The 23,326-nt window shown below is 45.1% G+C and overlaps 1 protein-coding gene and 1 long non-coding RNA gene across 2 annotated transcripts in view; one reads left to right on the top strand and one right to left on the bottom strand.

Moving 5' to 3' along the window:
• Positions 1 to 23,326, bottom strand: part of LOC122563500 (uncharacterized) — a 224,164-nt gene that overhangs the window by 42,566 nt on the left and 158,272 nt on the right. The window lies entirely within an intron of this gene.
• Positions 5,195 to 21,944, top strand: LOC122563502 (uncharacterized). The gene is made up of 4 exons (XR_006315621.2): positions 5,195 to 5,425; positions 5,669 to 5,802; positions 8,813 to 8,874; positions 21,554 to 21,944. It is a non-coding gene; the product is annotated as an uncharacterized LOC122563502 (long non-coding RNA).

Raw genomic sequence — 23,326 nt, 5'->3', positions numbered from 1 at the left:
CTGAGTCTCTGTGTGTGCGAGTGTCTGAGTCAGTGAGTATGTCTGAGTCTGTGTGTGTGTGAGTCTGTGTGTGTGTGTGTGTGAGTCTATGTGTGCGTCTGTGTGTGTCTGAGTCTGTGTGTGTATCTGAGTCAGTGTGTCTGAGTCTGTGAGCCTGTGTGTGTGTGTGTGTGAGTCTGTGCGTGTGCGTGGGTCTGTGTGAGCCTGTGTGTGTGTGAGAGAGTCTTGTGTGTGTGAGTCTGTGTCTGAGTCTGTGTCTGAGTCTGTGTGTGTGTGTCTGAGTCTGTGTGTTTGTGAGTGTCTGAGTCTGTGCGTGTGTGTCTGAGACTGTGTGTGTGTGTGTCCGAGTCTGTGTGTGTGTGAGAGAGAGTCTATGTGTGTGTGTGTGTGTGAGTCTGTGTGTGTGTCTGAGACTGTGTGTGTGTCTGAGACTGTGTGTGTGTCTGAGATTGTGTGTGTGTCCGAGTCTGTATGTGTCTGAGTCGGTGAGTCTGTGTGTGTCTGAGTCACTGTGTCTGTCTGTGACTGTGTGCATGTGTCTGAATCTGTGTGTATGTCTGAGTCTGTGTGTGTCTGTCTGAGACTGCGTGTGTGTTTGAGCCTCTGTGTGTCTGAGTCTATGTCTCTGTCTGAGACTATGTAACTGAATCTGTGTGTCTGTCTGAGACTGGGTGCATGTGTCTGAATCTGTGTGTGTGTGTGTCTAAGTCTATGCGTGTGTCTGAGTCTATGTGCGTGTGTCTGAGTCAGTGTGTGTGTTTGTCTGTGTCTGTGCTGGTTTCTGTGAGTTGTGTGTGTATCTGTATGTGTGTGTATGTGTATGTGAGAGAGAGGGAGTGTAAATCCATGTGTGTGTCTTTGAATATGATTGTGTGTGTGTGTGTGTGTGTGTGTGTGTTTGCCTGTCTGTGCCTGTGCTGGTTTCTGTTAAAAATCAGGTGGATGAAGGAGCGGCGCTCCGAAAGCTAGTGTTTCCAATTAAACCTGTTGGACCATAACCTGGTGTTGTGTGATTTTTAACTTTGTACACCCCAGTCCAACACCAGCATCCCCAAATCATGACTGGTTTCTGTGAGTTGTGTGTGTATCTGTGAGTGTGTGTGTACATGTATGTGTGCGTGTGTGTGCCTTTGAGTATGAGTGTGAGTAACTGTGAACGTGTGTGTGTGTGAGACTGTCAGATTCACAACATCTGGATGAGATACACTAGAAGCAACTGTCAGGGACCTTGATCCCAACAGGTACCAACAGGGTCATACCAACGACCCCAATTTAGTTTCTCAATTCCATTTGTCAGCTGACATTGAGCTGAGATTCCATATTGTGCTGAGGTGAGGCACTGAGGCAGGCAAGTTGCGACCTCAGGCTCTGCCTTGGCTATTCAGCAAGTGACCTCCAGGTGGTGCTAACTTTTCAACCCAACCTTTCTGCTTCCATAGACGAAATCCAGCCCTTACTGTTCAATTGAAAACTATAGCTCACCATTAAAAACTGGGCATCTTGTTGGAGACTTCGTGATATGGCAGTCTGCCTCCAAACAAATCATTGACAGTGCAGCACTCTCTCAGTACTTCACTGGAGTGTCAGCTCAGATTGTTGGGCTCAAGTCCTCAAGTGAAACCTGAACCATAACTTTGTGGCTGAGAGTGAAAAGTGTTCCCAACTGAACCACAACTGGCTCCAGGCTAGACAGCAATCTGTGGGGAATATTATTGAGCTAGTAACGCAGACACCTGGACAAACAGTTAAAATCCCCACAAATAATTCTGAAATATGAACATTCGGAGCAGGAGACTCTAATCAGTTTCTTGAACTAGCTCCTTAATTATAATCATGGAGCTAATGGATTGTCATCCAGCCCCCATCCAGTTCATTCATGTTCCTCAGGGACTGCTGACTCTACCCAATCTGGCCTGAATGTGACTCCAGACCCACAGCAATGTAATTAACTCTTAGCTGCCCTCTGAAATGGCCTCACAAACCACTCAGTTATTGGTTGGTTCACCTTAAGGGGACTTGGGAGATGGGCAATGAATACTGTCCTTGATGATAGCAGTGATCCCAAGCAACAGATAAAAGAATGTGTCCAAACAGTTAATATTCCCCATTTCCAATATCTTCACACGTTATCTTAAAAGAGCAAAAGAAAATGCACAACTTTCTTCCCCAGTGCCCTGGTGCCTTTTCTCACAGGGTGGCTGCATTTGGGAGATTAATCTTTATTCCTGGAGCAAGATCACAGGAGGCTAAGGAAATTCAGCATGTCAACTCTCGCCAACGTTGACAGAAGCACCACAGAAAGCATTCTATCTGGATGCGTCTCGGCTTGGCATGGCAACTGCTCTGCCCAGGATCATAAGAAACTGCAGAGAGTTGTGAACACAGCCCAGTCCATCACACAAACCAACCTCCATCCATTGGCTCCATCTACACTTGCCACTGCCTCAGAAAGGCAGCTACATCATCAAAGACCCCTCCCACCCCAGTTATAATCTCCTACAACCCCTTTGGTCAGGCACAAGATACAAAAGCTTAAACAGGTTCAAGAACAGCTTCTTCCCCACTGCTATTAGACTGCTGAATGGACCCGGGAGAAAGTGAGGGCAGCAGATGCTGGAGATCACAGTCGAAAAGGGTGGCGCTGAAAAAGCACAGCTGGTCAGGCAGCATCCGAGGAGCAGGAAAATCAAAGTTTAAGGCTAAAAATCACACAACACCAGGTTATAGTCCAACAAGTTTAACTGGAAGCACACTAGCTTTAAACCTGTTGGACTATAACCTGGTGTTGTGTGATTTTTAACTTTGTATACATCAGTCCAACACCGGCATCTCCAAATCATGATGTTTAAGGCATAAGCCTTTTTGAATGGACCTTTCTAATTTCAAATCTAATGCTGATCTTGAGTTCCAAATGTAGATGACATTGCCTGTGTTGGGCTGAAATCTCTATCCCGGATTTGCATTTAATCTGCCAGCACTTTTCATGTAACCCTGGCAACATCCATGTGAATCTTTTCTGGGTTGAGAAAATATTTGCAAGGATGTTGCCAGGGTTGGAGGATTTGAGGCTGAACAGGCTGGTGCTGTTTTCCCCGGAGCGTCGGAGGCTGAGGGGTGACCTTATACAGGTTTACAAAATTATGAGGGGCATGGATAGGATAAATAGACAAAGTCTTTTCCCTGGGGTCGGGGAATCCAGAACTAGAGGGCATAGGTTTAGGGTGAGAGGGGAAAGATATAAAAGAGACCTAAGGGGCAACATTTTCACGCAGAGGGTGGTACGTGTATGGAATGAGCTGCCGGAGGAAGTGGTGGAGGTTGGTACAATTGCAACATTTAAAAGGCATTTGGATGGGTATATGAATAGGAAGGGTTTGGAGGGATATGGGCTGGGTGCTGGCAGGTGGGACTAGATTGGGTTGGGATATCTGGTCAGCATGGATGGGTTGGACCGAAGGGTCTGTTTCCATGCTGTACATCTCTATGACTCTATGACTGTATGTAGGCCTGCTCCTTCAGTGTAAGGCTCACACATGGTAAACACATCAGGATTTCACCAGGAGCTGGATAACATGCAGTTGAATCTATCCCGGGGGGCAGTAATCTGTTACACTCATTTCCGTGGATGGGCAGGGTCCATTGCAGTTATTTTTCTTTTGGCTGTCACAAATCAATTGACCCGGCCATTCTCAATAGCAGCTGCAGTAACAAATCTAACATGTCAAGCAGTGTGTATTTTTGAAGATGAGATGATGGGTCCTGCTGTTGGAACACAGCAGTGTGAAAGTGGCAGTGTCAAACAGGAATCTCACTCCCGATCTTGGGGCCAAGTGATTCATTCAGAATCAGCGGTAACTGTATTGCAAGTCAACAGGCCGCTATCAACCTCCTGTTTTCCGATAGAGAAATCCACCAAAGCTTACACCATCTCATCTGCAAAAAGGCGCACTGTTTGTCATGTTGGCTTTGAGGCTGCAGATGGGCTGTTGTTAAGAGCTGACAAGCCAGTAGCAACAGCCCCCAAGATGCTCAGCAACATCCAGGACGAAGCAGTCCCACTTGATTGACATCCAGTTCAGCACTTTCCCTTAATCCACTCCCTTAAACCACTGACAGACAGTGGCAGCAGGGTGTACCATCTGCAAGATGCACTGCAGCAACTCACCAAAACTCCTTTGACTGCACCTTCCAAACCCATAAGATCTAAAGCCTGTTTTAAGAATGTGTCTCTCTTTATTGCAATACGATGGATATCAGATCAGAAATGGGTATTGCTTATTGCTTGTCAAATTAAAGTTTTAGTGGGCCAGTTACCACCCAAACTAATGAGCAGCCCGGTAGTTGAATGTATAGATTTCAGTGTCATGCCAACAATACCAGTGTACTATGGCTCACTTCTGTTACACCTAAAATCGGACCTCTTTGACCCAGTTTTTACTCACCTTTCCTTAATCTTTTCTGCTACTAATTTTGTTTGATGAAGACATTTCACTAAAGCTTCTCCATAATGCAAACTGGTGATCAACCTGGAAAATGTGTTGTACTTTACGGTACTGTTCTGGTTCAGAGGGCGCTGCATTTACAAGCACCTCCGACACCTCAGGACACCCGCTGATGTGACTGTTGTAATATACGCAGAGCAATACACAGTGCATTTTCATATTCTCAAAATAGTGCTTTCAGTCCTGTCTTCGTTATGCTTCAAAGACACTCTGAAGCTCTCCCATGAAACACAGAAACATTGGTATTAAACTCGCTCTTGAAGGGCATTGTGGGTCAACCTACAGCACATGGACCACAGCAGTTCAAGAAGACAACTCACCCCCACCTTCTCAAGGGCAACTAGGGACGGGCAATGAATACTGGCTCAGCTGGCGACACCCATATGCTATGAATAAATGTTTTAAAATAACTGCCTGGCAGGTCAATCATCAAAAATGGAACAACCTGTCCATCAAGCCGTATCATGCTTTGAGTCACAATGCCTTCATAATGAGGCAAAGAGGCGGTACACAGGGAAAGAAAGGGAAGCGAATCCTGCATTTGAATCCCATTAACCCGTGGGACATCCTGTCCCATGTGCTCAAATATTTGTGGCTTAAGAACTGACTTGTTCAGTCACACAGCAGAGACCTGTCACTCAAGAGTACACAACATCCTTGGACTTTGAGATAGCCATTGATAACGGCAACAAAATGTATTTTGTGGATAAAATTATTTGGCAGTGTTTTGGGAACATGGAAAATGACGTCTGCTGTCAGTGGAAGTCAAAAAGACATGCCTTTGGACCGTAGTGAAAGCTGTTGGTTGTCATTAATTTTATTGGGGTCTTGCACAGGAAGTTATATTACACACCAACCATGATCACATTGAATGGCACGTGAAGCTAGGTGGCTACTCTCCTCTGCACAAGGCAATATACCTGGTGAGTGTGAACAACCTATTCAGCTGTGGAGGTTGCACACCCAACTCCAATCCTAGAAGAGAAGGATGTTAATGAGCTGCTGGAAGTTTGAAATTCCCTAGCCTTAGAGGGCTGTGAAATCTTGATTTATCTTGAACTCTCTTAACCAATATTACCCATAACAGATTATTCACCTTACTGCTGTTTCTGGAATGTTATTGTGTTTACCTTTAATAACAAGAATTACTGTCCTTCTAATTGCAGGAAGATACTTGAGGTGATCCCAAAAGGAGACGTGACCAGGAAATCGTCCCCTTCTGTGTGTCTCCAATTTTTGAGTTTCTGCTGTTGGGTGATTTGGCTTCTTAATATTGCAGGGAACTCAATCAAACTTCACGGTATGTTGTTGTCACTTTAAATAATTCAGCAACACAGCACTAATTATTACCAGTTTCTGTAAGATTCCTTTTTTCGTACAGGCCAAATGCTGAATTTGACACTGGACTGTATCTTTCTGACCTTGTGAATTGCCCATTAATGAGAACCAGCTGCCCTGGTAACTACATGCAGTTTCAGTGTGTCATATACTTGAGGAACCTCCAGATGGAATAACCACAGGCTTCAGTTACTGATTTATGGATGAGTTTGAAATTGGATGGGCTATGCATCTTGACACGTGTGCACAATCTCTGTTTTGTTAGTCAATTCACTGAACACTGGAGCCTGCTTGAAAAATAAAATACCTCATCAAACTAAACACATAGGACCATTCCAAAAATTGTGGAGAGGTGGGGAGAGGTTTAGGAACTAAAAGAATTATTTTCTTTTGAACTTCACCCAAACTGCATCAATGACAGGAAGCTCTGACAGACACTTACTCCATGCTAAGAGGCCAGGTTCCTGGCGGTCTTTCGGTGCCAGACGATGATTGGAAACTATACGGTTCCCAGCCAGGGGGTTTGGAGGAGGGAATGGGACAGAGTGTGAAATGGTGAGCAGGTCAAGGCCATGCATTGTTGCATTAACGGCACAAAGTAGCTGCTTGTAGATCCTTGACTTCCATCTCTCCTTCACTGGCTGCCATTCCTTCAGTGACAGAGCCCTAAGCCGTGAAATTTCCTTCCTAAATCTCTTCTCCTCTCTCCTCTAACTCATTCCCTAAAATCTATCTCTTTGGCCAAGCCTTTGGTCACCTGGTTCTGATATGGTTCAGTGTCAAGTTGTTCTTGCTGATGCTCCCATGAAACATTTTAGGGTAGTTGACTTAAATGTATGATATAATGATAAGGTGTTGTTTCAGGAATTGCGCAGATCGTTCCCCTAAGGTAGTGGTCCCACTAATTCATTCCATTTTGAGTTTGAGGCTAGGTGACTTCCCGTCCAGGATACAAGGATCAGCAATGTGACTCCAGTCTGCTTCACTGTACTATATCAAACATATTATCCACTCAAATGGCTACAAACAAGTCCTGTTGTCAAACTAAATGATGCAGTAAAACATTCAGTGAGAAGTTAAATTGTGAGAAGTAACAGGACAATCAGAAAGAATTGACTGCATCCTCTGACAAGTGGAAAACAATCCAAAATTCGAACAGTATTCCTCTTCCTCAAAAGCAACTCAACTCAAATCACGCAAAATAATTCCAGCACTAAATTCCTATCTCTGCGTTATTTACCTTTTTTTTCAAAACAACAAAATCTAAATTAATTATTCAGAATACAATCTTGAACTAGGGGAAGTAGTTTAAAACTTAGGGCCAGACCATTCAAGAGAGATGTTAGCAACCACTTAGGGTCATAGAGATGTACAGCACTGAAACAGACCCTTCGGTCCAACCCGTCCACGCTGATCAGATATCCCAACCCAATCTAGTCCCACCTGCCAGCACCCGGCCCATATCCCTCCAAACCCTTCCTATTCATATACCAATCCAAATGCCTCTTAAATGTTGCAATTGTACCAACCTCCACCACATCCTCTGGAAGCTCATTCCATACACGTACCACCCTCTGTGTGAAAAAGTTGCTCCTTAGGTCTCTTTTATATCTTTCCCCTCTCACCCTAAACCTATGCCCTCCAGTTCTGGACTCTCTGACCCCAGGGAAGAGACTTTGTCTATTTATCCTGTCCATGCCCCTCATGATTTTATAAACCTCTATAAGGTCACCCCTCAGCCTCCAGCCCTCCAGGGAAAACAGCCCCAGCCTATTCAGCCTCTCCCTGTAGCTCAAATCCTCCAACCATGGCAACATCCTTGTAAATCTTTTCTGAACCCTTTCAAGTTTCACAACATCCTTCCGATAGGAAGGAGACCAGAATTGCACACAATATTCCAACAGTGGCCTAACTAATGTCCTGTACAGCCGCAACATGACCTCCCAACTCCTGTACTCAATACTCTGACCAATAAAGGAAAGCATACCAAATGCCTTCTTCACTATCCTATCTACCTGCGACTCCACTTTCAAGGAGCTATTAACCTGCACTCCAAGGTCTCTGTTCAGCAACACTCCCTAGTACCTTATCATTAAGTGTATAGGTGCAAGGGTTGTAGAGGTTTGGAACTCTCTTCCACAAATGGCAACTGATGCAGGATTAATTGTTATTTTAAAATCTGAGATAGATTTGATTTGGTTTGATTTATTATTGTCTCATGTACTGAGATACAGTGATAAATATTGTTTTGCGTGCTAACCACACAAATCATATCTTACATAAATACATCAGGGTAATAGAACAGAATGCAGAATATAGTGTAACAGCTACAGAGAAGCTGCAGAGAAAGATCAATTCTGATACATGAGAAGTCTGATAACAGCGCAGAAGAAGCTGTTCTTAAATCTGTTGGTACGTGTTTTCAAACTTTTGTATCTTCTGCTCAATGGAAGAGGGTAGGATTGAGTATAACTGGGCTGGGAGGGGGTCTTTAATCAGACTGGCTGCTTTCCAGAGGGAGCAGCAAGGGTAGACAGAGTCAACGGAAGAACGACTGGGTTTCATGATGGACTGGGCTGTGTTCACAACTCTCTGTAACGTTTTGGACAGAGCAGTTGCCATACCATACTGTATCAGGAATAGGATGCTTTCAATGGTGCATCTATAAAAATTGGTAAGATAGGTAGATTTCTGTTAAGCAAAGGTGTTAAGGGATATGGGCCAACAATGGGCAAATAGAGTTAGGCCACAGACTGGCCAAAATCTCATTGAATTGTGGAACAGGCTCAAGGGGCTGACTGGCCTTCTCCTGTTCCTATGGCTGAACCATCTTAAAGGTGAGTCCAGATCTGTAACCCACTGCATTTGCTGCATATTTTTATCAGGATGTTGGAGTGGGACTTGAAGCCTGTAATTGGGTAATATCCAATGCAATTTTGTACAAAGCTGACATAGTGTCCCTTCCCTTACAGTCTGCTGAGAAAATCTACCTCAATAACAAAGACAAATTTGCCATTTTATAGAGAGAATAAAGGTGAGTCAGTATTTCACAATCAATTATTTGGTGATATCTTCCACTTAGGAACAGATAGAGTGGAAAATTGTACTCACGTTAAATTGCAAGGAGCAGCATTTCATATTTACTGGTAAAAATAAGAAAGCATCATTCAGAGAGATGGCTGTAAATGATAATTGCACCATCTTGCTCAAGTGAGTTTAATTTCAAGTGAAAATGTATTTCAGTGTATGTTCTGAGCTCTGCTGAATCAAGGGGGCTTTGTCTGAGAGTAAGTATTGAGTGTCTCCTCCTGCTATGTGAGCCTGTGTGTGATATTGATGAGAAGTGAAAGGCGATAGCTTTCCTCACAATAGTGCCACACACCTGCCTTACTCACACACCAAGAACGCGTATGGCCTGTACTCGAGTGTCAGCGCTTTCAGGAGCTGAGAGGAACAAGAAAAGCAAAGCAGATGTTCATCAAGAGAGACAGCAAAATGAAAGTGAAAATTTAATTGAATCTTTGGATTCCCAAGAATATTCGAGCTTCAATCATATGACTGAAGAATTCATTGGAACTTCTTAATTAATTTAGAGTTTTATAACTCACTCACAAGTTTTGCTTGTCCCCACTCATTAAATGGAACGGCCAGGCGAATGTAACTGCTTAACTCATCAACCAGCTGCTACAATGATTTAACATCAGAGCAGAAACTCCTTCTATTTTTTGCAGTCCTCAGTAAACAACTCAACTCTGGGATTCCCGGCATGAATTCTAAAACACAACTCCAATTATCGCATGATCATTCGCTGGGTCGGGGTGGCATTGATATTGTGGTGACCTACGCAGGACTTAGGGTTTGTCTGTTGTCTGAGGAAGGATGTGGTAATGCTGGAACTGCATTCATAGGATCTACTAGATTATCAGATTCTCTTCAATAATGGGCACACCGTCCTCAAACTGTGTTACACATAGCGTGAGAATGAAAAAGAATCCCAACACCTTTAATGGTTTATTAACATTCAGCCATTGCCATGAAGTGGATGTTATACTGTAATCCAATCTGATGCTCAGTGCTATATGTGACACTCAGTGGGATTGCTGTCATGTCGCTCATTCCACAGAGATACTGTTTGAGGCTGAAATCTTCACTCACAACATCAAAGCCCTTCAATCTATTTCAACTTGATTTCCCAGTAGATTGGCACTCACTTTAATTCAGACAAATAGACTTATTTTCCGATTTATTTGAGGACTTAGAAATGCAGATTTGTTTTCTCTTCCCTTCTCCCAGCACACATGTCACAGAACAGGTTAGGAGATGGTACTGCAGCACCACCACCCTGACCCAATCACTGCCTTCCACCTCATCACCCTCTTCCTCACCTTCCTCCCCAGCACCTCCATCCTCACCTTCCACCCCACCTCCCTCCCCACATCCCTCCTCAGCTTCCTCCCAAACTCCCTCCTATACTTCCCCACTTCCTTCCCCACCTCCTTCCCCACCTCCTTCCCCACCTCCTTCCTCAGCTCCATCCTCAGCTCCTTCCCCACCTCCATCCCCACCTCCCTCCTCTGCTCCTTCCTCAGCTCCCTCCCCAGTTCCCTCCTCCCCTTCCCCATCTCCTTCCTCTGCTCCTTCCTCAGCTCCCTCCTCTGCTCCTTCTCCACCTCCTTCCCCACCTCCTTCCCCACCTCCACCCCCAGCTCCCTCCTCTGCTCCTTCCTCAGCTCCATCCCCACCTCCTTCCCCACCTCCCTCCCGACCTCCCTCCCCAGCTCCCTTCTCAGCATACCTTGCTGCCAGTGCCAGTCCCACATGGGCACAGTGAAACACTAGAGGTGTAATGTTCCCAGCCCTGAACAATGTGGTCCACAGTGAGACATTTGGAAGACTCCTGTGAGAATTTGAGCACCACCTTTCTTGACAATGGAAACGACAAGGTAGGTTTCTCACAGAGTTCCAGACGCTGAGAGGAGACTGTGGCTAGTGAGCAGCGAGATGCCTATTAGTCAGGATGTTTGCTCCTTCACTCCTAATCTCCCTCAGTAACATATAGGCTCCTATTCTATCAGTGCCATGCAGAAACCCGAGGCTGGAATTCCTGAAGTGACAGTCCCGAGCGTGTACCTGGCACACTCCAGCTCCCCTCTTGTTCCTCCAGACCTTCACCTTGGGTGCCAAGCAGCAGCCTCACAGGGCACACTCCAGGGCAGGGGCCACATACACAGCCCACATTATAGATGCTGGCATCCAACATGTTTCAGCACAGCCATGGCACATCTCCAACCCATCTCTGCAATGCCAGCTCTGACGATGATTTACCACTAGAGCAGAACCCTCTCCTGTTTTATACAGCATGCACCAACCCCTCTCATTGGCTTGCTGTTGCAAGGTCACTTGGTGCACAAGGTCAGACCAGAAGACCATGAGACCTAGGAGCAGAGATTAGGCCATTCAGCCCATTGAGTCTGCTCTGACATTCAATCATGGTGAATGGGTTTCTCAACCCCATTCTCCTGCTTTCTCCCCGTAACCCTTTACAATCAAGAACTGATTTGGACCTGCAGCTCATGGGTTGGGCCAGCCCACAGCTCTGAGCTGTGATGAGCTTTTTACTGCATTGCCCCCACAGCCAGAGGTAACAGGCTCACGTTGCTCCTGTTGACTTGCCCTTTTTAGCACAGACACTGAGTTAGGAAGCTTATTGTGGTTGTGAGCCATTATCAGCCAAGGGGTAAATGTGATGCTGTACAGCTCTGTGCTCCATCACTCTCACACCTTCACCATGTGTCAGCAGCAGATACAGCTACCACACTGCACACACTTCCAGCAAATGGCCACGTCTCAAAGTGCAAGGGGAAAGTAATCCTCAGTCAAGTTCAAGGGAGACCCCCATGAGTCCAGGGGATCAGGCAGGGTCAGTGTGCTGTTTGGGAAGGTCATGGTCATGGTCAGGGTCCTCTCCTCAGGGGGAGCAGGTGAGGAACTGAATGTCCTGTTTCCCACCAGCCACTTGTTGGTTCTTGCCTTTTTGGGGATTGTTTTCTCCCAAAGTGAGAGACAGGGAGGGATTGACTGAGAGGAAAGAAAGTGGCACAGATGTTAGTGCTGGTGTAAGTGGGAGAGAGATGGTGAGGTGTCCCAAGGTAGGGGAGTAGGCAGGGCAGAAGGCATGTAGGGTCAGTAATGTGGGGAAATGGGATGGGGAAGGACGAATGGGGAAAAATGTTTGTGATGGAACTTGGGGAAATAAATAGTCATGTCTTTTCGAAGAGGAGGTGCTGGAGGTTTTAGAGTGCATAATGGTAGATAAATCCCTTGGATCTGGTCAGATGTTTCCCAGAACTTTGTGGGAAGCCAGGGAAAAGATTGCTGGGCCCCTTACCGTGACACTTGTATTATCGATGTCTACAGGTGAGGTGCCAGAAGACTGTGACTTGGCTTGTGGTGCCATTATTTAAGAACGGCTGTAAGGAAAAACCAGGGAGCTACAGATCGGGTGAGCTGGGTCACAATCTGAATCAAATCGAATGGAGCTCATGGTCAAATACTCCACTGCCATTTGCTAACTTTGCTCTCATTTGATCTGGGGTAAAAGGTGGAACATAGTCAGGTGAGGACAGAGCAGCAAGGTGTTGAAAGGAAATGTGTACATCCCAGTGTAACAGACTGAGACAGATACTGCTCTCCATTATATATCAAGAGTGTGGTGCTGGAAAACGCAGCAAGTCTGGTAGCATCCGAGGAGCAGGAGAATTGACATTTCGGGCATAAGCCCTTCATCAGGAATGAGGCTTGTGGGCCGGGGGGCTGAGTGATAAATGGAAGGGGGTGGGGTTAGGGGGAAGGTAGCAGAGAATGTGATAGGTAGGTGAGGGTGAGAGAGAAGGTGATAGGTCTGGGAGGAGGGTGGAGCAGATAGATAGGAATGGTGATGGACAGGTCAGGAGGGCAGTGCCAAGTTGAAGTCTTTGGACTGAGGTAATGTGGGGGGAGGGGACATGAGAGAACTGTTGAAATCCACATTGATCCCATGTGGTTGCACGGTCCCAAGGCGGAAGATGAGGCATTCTTCCTCCAGGCGTCGGGTGGTTAGGGTTTGGTGATGGAGGAGGCCCAGGGCCTGTAAGTCCTTGATGGAGTGGGAGAGGGAGTTGAAGTGTTCAGGCATGGGGGGGTGGGGTTTGTTGGTGCAGGTGTCCCAGAGATGTTCTTTGAAATGATCCACAAGTTGATGTCCTGTCTCCCCAATATGGAGGAGACAACATCGGGTCCAAGGATACAGTAAGTCACATTGGTGGAGGTACAGGTAAATTTCTGTTGGATGTGGAAGGATCATTGGGATCTTGGACAGAGGTAAGGGGCATGGTGTGGGTGCAGGGTTTGCACTTCCTGTGATGGCAGGAGTAGGTGCCAGGAATGGAGTGTGGGCTGGTGGGTGGTGTGGACCTGACAAGGGAGCTGCGGAGGGAATGATCTCTCTGGAATGCTAATAGGGATGGGAGGAAAAAATATATCTGGTGGTGGGGTCCGTTTGTAGGTGGCAGAAGTGATAGACAATGATGCAATGTATGCGGAAGTTGGTGGGATGGAAGGTGACGACTGGGGTGGGGGTGGGGTTCTGTCCTTGTTGCGTTGGGAGGGCTGGGGTTCAAGGGTGGAGGTGCGGGATGTGGAGGAGATGTGCTGGAGGGCATCGTCGACCATGTGGGAAGGGAAGTTGCGACTTTGGAAGAAGGAGGCCATCTAAGGTGGAATTTTCTAGGGTGGAATTGGTCAGCCTGGGGACAGATGTGGCGGAGGCGGAGGAATTGGGAATAAGGGATGGTGTATTTACAGGAGATAGGGTGGGAGGAGGTGTAGTCTAGGTAGCTGTGGGAGTCCATGGGCTTGTAGTAGATGTCTGTGGTTAGTCAGTCACTGGAGATGGTGATGGAGAGATCCAGGAAGGGGAAGGAGGTATCCGAGATGGTCCAGGTGAATTTGAAGTCGGGGTGAAAGGTGTTGGTAAAGTTGATGAACTGTTTAACTTCCTCGTGGGAGCACTTGGCAGTGCTGATGCAGTCATCAATGTAGTGGAGGAACAGTTGGGGGTGGTGCCGCTGTAACTGTGGACGATGGACTGTTCCAAGTATCTGACAAACAGGCAGGCATAGCTGGGTCCCAGGCAGTTGCCCATGGCTACCTCTTTTGTTTTCAGGAAGTGGGAGGATTGGAAGGAGAATTCTCAGCTACCTTCCCCTCGCCCCGCCAACCCCAACCTCCTTCCATTTATCTCTAAGCCCCCCCAGCCCACAAGCCTTATCTCTGATGAAGGGCTTATGCACGAAACGTCAATTCTCCTGCTCCTCAGATGCTGCCTGACCTGCTGTGCTTTGCCAGCACCACACTCTCGTCTCAGATCTCCAGTATCTGCAGCCCTCACTTTCTCCTCACAATTGTATGTAACTGCCTGTCACTTGGAAAATGCAAGAACACAGCTGTCCCTATCTAAAGAGCAAAACACAGTGCAATTTGTCAATTTACAATTGGATTTAAATCATGGGAACCGGCAGCAGTATGACACTCCAATAATATGTAATATTCAATCAAACTGCTAAGTCACAATAATTGGAAAGCTATATCCTTTCCTAATAATGTAACTGTCTAACAATCACATTCAGAACTCTTACATAGATGGTAATCTTTTCTCTGCCAATCAAGGAAAAAAGCTCTTTGAGCTAAAGGAAGCAAATGCACGTGACCAGAAAGGATTTGGAGCTGGTAAATCTCCCAGAAGGAACTCTCTCTCAAGTCTTTGCCTCCAAAGTCCTGCAGCACTCTTCCTGAGTAGCTGCACAACTTGGAATACAAAAGAAGCAAAGTATCATACTCTTCCTCATCCTCACCCCTTTGCAATTCAGGGATCGAGGGGGCCAACTAAAACAATGGGGCAGTGTTTAACAGTAAGGGGGCCCCCATTTAAGACAGAACTGAGGAGATGTTTCTTTCTCTTAGAGGCTCATGGAACTTGCTCCACCAGAGGCCAGTGGAGGTAGGGCTTTTCAATAATTTAATACAGAGGTAGATTAGACTCCATTGAGTAATGGAGTCACTGATGGTATTAGAGTAGCAGGAAAGTGCAGGAGAGACTGTATTCAGATCGCCCTGATCTTACTGTGTAGCTGGGCAGACTCAACAGGCTGAATGGCCTATTTTTGCTCCTAACTCATATACTGGCACATTCACATTTCTTCCCCTAAAGTGGTGAGAGAGAACCGAAATGGAGAGAGGGTAATCCATCAGGATCCTGCCATTTCCCACTCTACCCTGAGTAAGACTATGGCTGGAATGGTCTTTGACCCCGCCCTGTCCTGCCACTCACTGAGGCCCCTAACGGGACAATTAGCACCAATCAGGCCTCAGCTGCTGCCACAAGTGCAGACCCAGTGTTGGATGTGACAGGCAGAACTCTGTATTGCTCGCCAGCGTTTACCTTTGGGCACCCCCTTGGCATCGTGTCGGGAAAGTGGGGGCACAGATGGAGTGCCGACATACAGCCACTTTTCTGCTGTTCTGCCATCACTCACCTCAGCCCTGGGTGACTGTCCAGCAGCCACTGAGAGACCAGCTTCTGTTTGTCTGACAGTCTGGTAGGACTCCTGCTCCAGTCTCCCCAAGCCTGGCTTTTGAAATATATCTTCATTCATGAATGTGGGCATTGCTAGACAGTACTTACTGCCCATCCCGAATTACCCAGAGGGCAGTTAAGAGTCAACCATATTACTGTGGATCTGGAGTCACATGTAGGCCAGACCAGGTAAGGCCTGCAGATTTCCCTCCCTGAAGGACACTAGTGGTACCAAGTGAGATTTTACGACAATGAACAGTGGTTATATTTGGTCAGTTAGTAACAAAGGTTGTTGAATTCAAATCTCACCGTGTGCTATGATGGGATTTGAATCCATGGTCTCCAGAACATTTGCTAGTATCCATTCTGATGAAAGGTCACTGGACTTCATACAGTAACTCCGCTTTCTTCCCACAGATGCTGCCAGACCTGATGAGTTTCTGTAGCAGTTTCTGTTTTGTTTCAGACTGCACAATTCTTTGTTTTATTTTCTTCCCCAGAGCATTGACCTGGATCTAAATTAAAAGCTCAACGACGTTAACCTTATTTCAACATCTCATTCCAATGCCTATGTGGAATTATAGAATCCCTACAGTGTGGAAGCAGGCCATTCAACCCATTGAGGCCACACTGACCTTCTGAAGAGCATCCTTACAAGACCCAACCCCCTATCTTACCCCTATAATCCTTGATATCCCATGGCCAATCTACCTAAGCTGCACATCTTTGGATTGTGGGAGGAAACTGGAGCACTGGGAGAAACACACGCAGACACAGGGAGAATGTGCAAACTTCTTACAGACAGTCGCCTGAGGCTGGAATCGAACCCGGGGCCCTGGTGCTTTGAGGCAGCAGTGCTAGCCACTGAGCCACCACGTGACTAACCTTCCCAAAAAGAGGTGAGACGGAGCTCTCAGGGAGACCCCGTCACCTCAGTAGGGTTGCATCTCAGGGAGTTTTCATATGGTTATATATTCACACACAGAACTCCAGCTCCTCAAAGCTGTGAAGTCTTTGCTGTCATATCTTTCATCCTTAAGTTTCATAACAAGCAGGATTTTAAGCTCCAAGTGTAGCAGGGCATCCTCCATTCATCATTGCTATATCTACCTCATTACCTTTGTTTGGTGAGATTTTGTAGCGTATGAAATGACCCTCCATGTAGGTTCCTCAGTTTTGATGTATGGAGGTGTGTGGGAGGGTAGGCCTCCAGCAGATGCCTGGCCCCAGAGGAATTAATGTTTTATTTTCGTTGTATAAGTTAATCTCCACGATTAATCAATCAAAGCTCTCATTGCCACTTGGTTGGTCTGGAATTGTTTATTTCTATTTGTTTATTTTTAACCTGGAAGTAGTTACTATAATGCAGTTTGACCTCAGGTTGTTAGGGGGTCAGGGGTGCCACAGCATGTTTCAGATTTTATGAAGGTTCAGTAACTCAGTCTTCAGCTTCAGCAACATATGTGTCCAATCACAGCAACACGTGGTAGCTGGACACTTGCTGAATAAACATATCAAATCATGACACCAGGAAATGAGGAGTCACAGGCTAACCTTTTCCCAGCATCCCTTAATGCCTTTGGTAAACTGACAGTACCCATAATTCATCAGTTGTTTCCGATGTGGAGGTCCCAGCCATTCCAACTTTGCTCCTTGAGCCTTTACTGTCATGGCCACATTGACATGAGCTGATTGACTCAAACACCAAAAGTGCAGGGAAAAGAAGCCAACAGAAAGGGCTGTGATTTGGTTTGACTGAATCATAGAATGATTAGAGCACAGAAGGAAGCTATTCAACATAAATTAGTCCCTAGGTATCTTTGTACTGAAGATGGCACTGTAAGTGGTGACTTATAAACTTTTCACTACACTCATATGAGTATATGTGACAATGAAGCTCATTCTATTCATTTCAATACAGTGTCCATGCTGACTCTCAGCAAATCAAATACTCCCTCTCACCCACCTTTCACAGTAAACCAACACTATTTATCTTTTGGGGTGCTTATTCACTTCTCTTTGAAAGCCTGTCTCCACCACACTCTCACACAGCACTTTCTAGATCCCAATCAGTCTGCTTTCCTTCTGTTACTAGTCACCTTCAATCTGTGTCCACCATTCTTTATCCTAGCTTCTCCAATCTATCCACGTAGAGGTCTGGAATGGTCCTTGTAACTGTTTTCATCACCCTCTCTCACAACTGGGTCAACTGGATAGTGAAGAAGCTGTTTGGTACCCTTTCCTTTATTGGACAGAGTTTCAGTATAGGAGTTGTGGCTGTTCAGGACATTGGTTAGGCCACTGTTGGAATATTGCGTGCAATTCTGGTCTCCTCCTATCAGAAGGATGTTGTGAAACTTGAATTGGTTCAGAAAAGATTTACAAGGATGTTGCAGGGTTGGAGGATTTGAGCTACAGGGAGAGGCTGAATAGCTTGGGTTGTTTTCCCTGGAATGTCGCAGGCTAAGGGGTGACCTTATAGAGGTTTATAAAATCATGAGGGGCATGGATAGTGTAAATAGACAAGGTCTTTTCCCTGGGGTGGGGGATTCCAGAACTAGAGGGCATAGGTTTAGGGTGAGAGGGGAAAAAATTTAAAGGGAGCTAAGGGACAGAGGTTGGTGTGTGTATGGAATGAGCTGCCAGAGGAAGTGGTGGTGCTGGTACAATTAAAACATTTAAAAGGCATCTGGATAGGTACATGAATAGGAAGATTCTAGAGGAATATAGGCCAAATGCTGACAAATAGGACTAGATTAGGTTAGGGTATCTGGTTGGCATGGACAAGTTGGACCGAAGGGTCAGTTTCTGTGCTGTACATCTCTATGACTCTATGACTCTATAACTGCATTCAGATTAGTACTCCCCCTGCCCCTTCTCAAAAAAAATCTTTACCGTCTTTTTATTTAAGTTACACTGACCATTGGAACATCATGCCCTTTATAAATCAAAGATTGTAGTTTGCGAAGGAGGAGAGAGAGCTGCAAGCCACGTATTTAGAACTTCCCCCAGACCCTTTCTTACTTGTGAAAAAGAGACCGATTAAGATGCAAGATGGAAATGCACAGCCAGGAATAGATACATCAAACTGTATGGTTTTGGACCCTTAGGATTTATCCAATGACCATAAGAAAGGCTAGAGGAAAAGGAGAAGGCAATCTCTTGTCAAGAAATATCTAAGAATACATTGCATCAGAGTTGCTAATTCTATTTGAGGAATTCCATCAGAAGTGTCAATGGTTTCATTAATGAAGGTAGGTGGTGAGAAGATCTTTTATGAATTGCTTATCCACGTCAACAACATCCTTTAATTGTGTGTTAATGACATGGTTTGGGTCAAAGCAAAGTCAAAGACAATTTTCAGGCTTAAACTTCACAGTAACACTATTTATTAATTTTTCATGCTAACATATACATATACCAGGACTTGAAACATGCTTCTCTCTCCACAAGTCCTGCCAGACTTGCTGAGTTTTTCCAGCAATTCCAGTTTTTGAATATAATTACTTTAGGTATTGACTAACCTATCATCTTAAAGGGCATATATCCATGTGCTGTCAATGAGTTGTCAGGGAGTGACACATTCCAGTGTGTCTACTAATCTCCAGAAATTCTAACTTCACCCATGCTGTGGTATTTATACCCAGTAATGTGCAGCTGTGGTATCACCACAAGGTTGCTCCAGGGTCCTGATCCTTTTGCATAAAAAAGGAATCCCAGGTTTGATCTCGATCTGATGTTTGGCGAACTGATCTCAGCTGAGGTGTTAATAACATTGGAAGGCTGAAGTCACTCTTCCACGGGTGTTGAATGGAAATGAGGATTAACAATCTCGGCTCAACCCTGTGGCTGACTCTTAGACTAAAAGATGTACTGATGCATCCAGAAAAACCATCATAATTTTGCAGCCACAGTTAGATATAGGTACTGCCTTAACTCATCTCCCCTTTTCAGGAATGTGAGTGTGGTTGACAGCTGCAGCTGCTGAGCATAGACCACTTGTTTCGAAACCATGCAGTCTTTTCAACTTTGTCGTGAATTTATCTCCACAGCAAGGACAGGCTGAGAACAAAGTTAGATCTGCTCAAATAACCTTTTCATACTCAATGACAGACAGGTTTGTAATCAGCAAGGGCATCAAAGGTTATGGAGAGAGGGCGGGATAGCAGAGTTGAGGATTGTAAGGTCAGCCATGATCTCATTGAATGGTGAAGCAGACTCAATGGGCTGAATGGCCTACTTCTGCTCCTATATCTTGTGGTCTCATCCTACACAAGAGGAAAAATTACACAGAGAGTATGACACCAAGGTCTGCCATTCAGATTGATTGCTCTTTTCGGGCCTCTATGTTCCGTATGACTATTCTGTTAAATTCCTTCAGTATAGTCTCCTCTTCCAGCCCCCCTCATATCTTTATCCACCTTCCTTCTTAAAGATATCTCAGCTATACACTTCAACCAGTCTGCTTGGCAGTGGATTCACCATTCTCTGGCTAATGGAGGTCTTCAGAAGTGCTGACTGGATTTGTTAATCACGATTTTATAGTTATGCCTGTAATCTGCGTCATAATAGGAAACAATACCCGTTACATCAGTGCCCTCCATAATCTTCTATATCTCACCTTGAGTTGTTACTTCAAGTGCCAGGGGTTGGCTTCAGTGCCATGTATCAGTGCCCAGTCTTTATTCGAATATGTTGGAAGGCAAGAGGCTGGAAGATGGCAGAAATCCATTCCAAACTACCCACATAACTCACTGCTGTTCAGTCCACAACTTGTGGCTTTTCTTTCTCATGTGACAAGCTGCATTGAAGAACAAGCTCCCTTGTTGGATCAAAGGACTGGTAATTCAAGCCAGCATTTCCTGTGTGAACTTTAAAATCTGAATCTGCTCCTAATTCCCACTCTCCAGACAGCCCGAGGAGGCCATTACAGACAGAACAAGAAAATAAATAAATTCAAACCTGTCCAATCAAAGTATTTAATCACGTTGGCATTTCTGAAAAAGTTAGGCACATGAGAGAGAAATCAGAAAGATTCAGACGCAATGTCAAACATACAGCGCAAACGTAAATGAAGTGGGAATGATTTACAATGCTAAATTTTAATACACAATGACACTTGTAGATTTGTGGGCTTTTAAGCTCATTAAGGAGTATCACATGAAACAGAATTGGTAAGCATACAACCCAGTCACCGTCTCTCCCTATGTCTCAACCAGTTTTGTCAGCCTTAGAACTGGGTTAAATGCATGTTTTGAAGTTTAAAATGGTCCAGGCAAACAACAAAAAGGAATTAGCTCCAGTATTTGATGTGCTGCAGACAGTAGATATATGAGGAGATAGACAAGTGAATAACAGAGAACAGTATAAAAGCAAAACACGTGGATGCTGCAAATCTAAAATAAAAACAGAAAGTGCTAGAGAAACCCACCACTGGAGAAACAATCTCTGAATCTCCAACTATCAGCATCCTAGGGGGAGGGGGTTTACCATTTACCAGAGATTGGTTTGGATTAATCACATAAATACTGTGTCCAGAAGAGGTTGGCAATCCTGCAGCAAGTAACTCACCTCCTGACTCCCCAACGCTGTCCACCATCCCTAAGGCACAGATTAGGAGTGCCATGGAATGCTCCTCAGTTGCCTGGATGGGTACAGTTCCAGAAGTATTCAAGGTTTAACCGTTGACAAAGTCAATAACAAGGGGGTGTAGTCGTAAAGTGAGAGACAGAATGTCAGAGGGGATTTGAGGAAAAACACTCTCACCTGGAGGTGGTGGTCCGCAATGCATTGCCTGGGATGCTAGTTAAGGTGGGAAACCTGACAACATTTAAAAAGCACTTGAGGTGCAATAATGTTCAAAGTTATGGGTGTAGTGCATGAAAAGGGGACGAGTGTAGGTAATAGTATATTTTTGAAGATACAGACTCAATGGGTTTGAGGGCCCAGTGTATACTGTATGATTCTCTGGTTTGAACGGCTTGACACCATCCAGGACAAAGTAGCTGCTTTACTGGCACCAAACCCACCACCTTCAACCTTCACTGTGATAGCACTGTGTACTATCTATAGTAACTTGCCATTGTTGTTCTGATTGCAGCTTCCAAACCCATGGGCTATAACATCCGGAAAGATAAAGAACAGCAAATACATGGGAATATCCCACCTGCACATTCTCCTCCAAGCTACTCACCATCCCGATTTGGAAATATATTAGGTTATAGGCCAACAGGTTTATTTGGAAGCACTAGCTTTCGGAACACCACACAATCATCAGGTGGTGAAGGAGCAGTGCTCCGAAAGCTAGTGCTTCCAATTAAACCTGTTGGACTATAACCTGGTGTTGTGTGATCTTTAACTTTGCACACCCCAGTCCAAAACCGGCATCTCCGAATCATAGAAATATATTGCCGTTGCTTCACTGTCGCTGGGTCAAAATCCTAATGGCATTGTGTGTGTCCCTATCCGCAAGGTCTGTGGTGATGGATAAGCTCACCACTGCCTTCCCCCAGACAATAAATGCTGTCTTGGCCAATTACAAATACGTTCCATGAATAAATAATAAACAAGTTCCAAAATCAATTTGTATTGTTCACTGACTTTATTACTGATGAGAACAGGGTCTATGACACAATTTAGACCAACCTTTGGAGAAATGTACAAGAACGGATAATGGATATTGCTTCTGTACTGCCACCATCTCTGCCCAGTCAGAAACACTAGAGAACACCTGAGGTGTGTGAGCTGTGTTGCTAATTCAGACCAACACTGACCCCAATGTTTCCCAGTTCAGGTTCAGGTTACCATATCCTCAGCAAACACAACCCATTGCCATTGGAGGAATAGGAAACTGACTGAGATTTGGGGCACCTTGCACAAGAGCAAGGACCCCAATGGACCCTCTCGGAGTATCGGTGCTCTATGGCCCACTCCCCCAAGATGTGGAAAGGTCTTTTGATACAAAACCCCTGCTTCTGGGGAGCAAGAATCTGAATAATACAGACTGAGGAAGGCAGAAAAATAAACAGGCAACAGCAGCTTTCCGATAGACTCGCATGGCCCATTATACCCTCATAGAAATTATATTCTACTCTAAATGGAACAGTTTACATTTGGCAACAACAGTTGTGCATGCAGTCCAAATAATTAAATGGTAATTATTTAGTTAGAAAACAAATGCTTCATTGTGCCAATGGTGCTTGTTCTTTTATCCCATTCGTATAACAGGCAGAAATAATCGATAACAACACTGTAAATGACCTCTCCATTTGCAGTTTAATGAATGCCGTTCCCAATAATTAAACTGAGAAATGATGAACAGCTCCAGAGATTGCCTTCTCAACTGTTCTTTCAAAAACCACCAGCGATTCTTTGTGAAGGGTGCAATGTGTGCGGGCTCAGCTATTGGCACCAAGCCATGAATGATATCAGTGAACGTGTTTGGATGAGGTGCATTGGTAATGTGATATAAATGAGCAAGCTGGATTCTATGGAGATCATGAGTTCCACAGCGTACGCTTGAATTGGAATTCAATTAATACAATTTGGAATTGAAAACTAGTCTCAGTAATGGTGACCTGAGGCTATCAGAGACTGTTCTAAAAACCCACTGTTTCACTAGGGAAGGAAATCTGCTGTCCTTACCTAGTCTGGCCTAAATGTGACTTCAGTTGCACATCCATGTGGCTGACCCCCCCCTTCAGTTTGGGATGGACAACAAATACTGACCTTGCCAGTGACACCCACATCCCATGGAAGAATATTCATAAAATTGTCAAGGAAACATGGTATCATAACTACTGTTTATTAGATATAGCACTAAATATAAGAGCTGGGAGGTTAGTCTAGAATTGTATAAAACACACAAAAGCAC

Source organism: Chiloscyllium plagiosum, unplaced genomic scaffold (assembly GCF_037043375.1).
Source record: "Chiloscyllium plagiosum isolate Xiang-an unplaced genomic scaffold, Cpla_swu_hap1 HiC_scaffold_30, whole genome shotgun sequence".
NCBI lineage: Eukaryota > Metazoa > Chordata > Chondrichthyes > Orectolobiformes > Hemiscylliidae > Chiloscyllium > Chiloscyllium plagiosum.
This window is presented reverse-complemented; position numbering and strand designations above follow the sequence as displayed.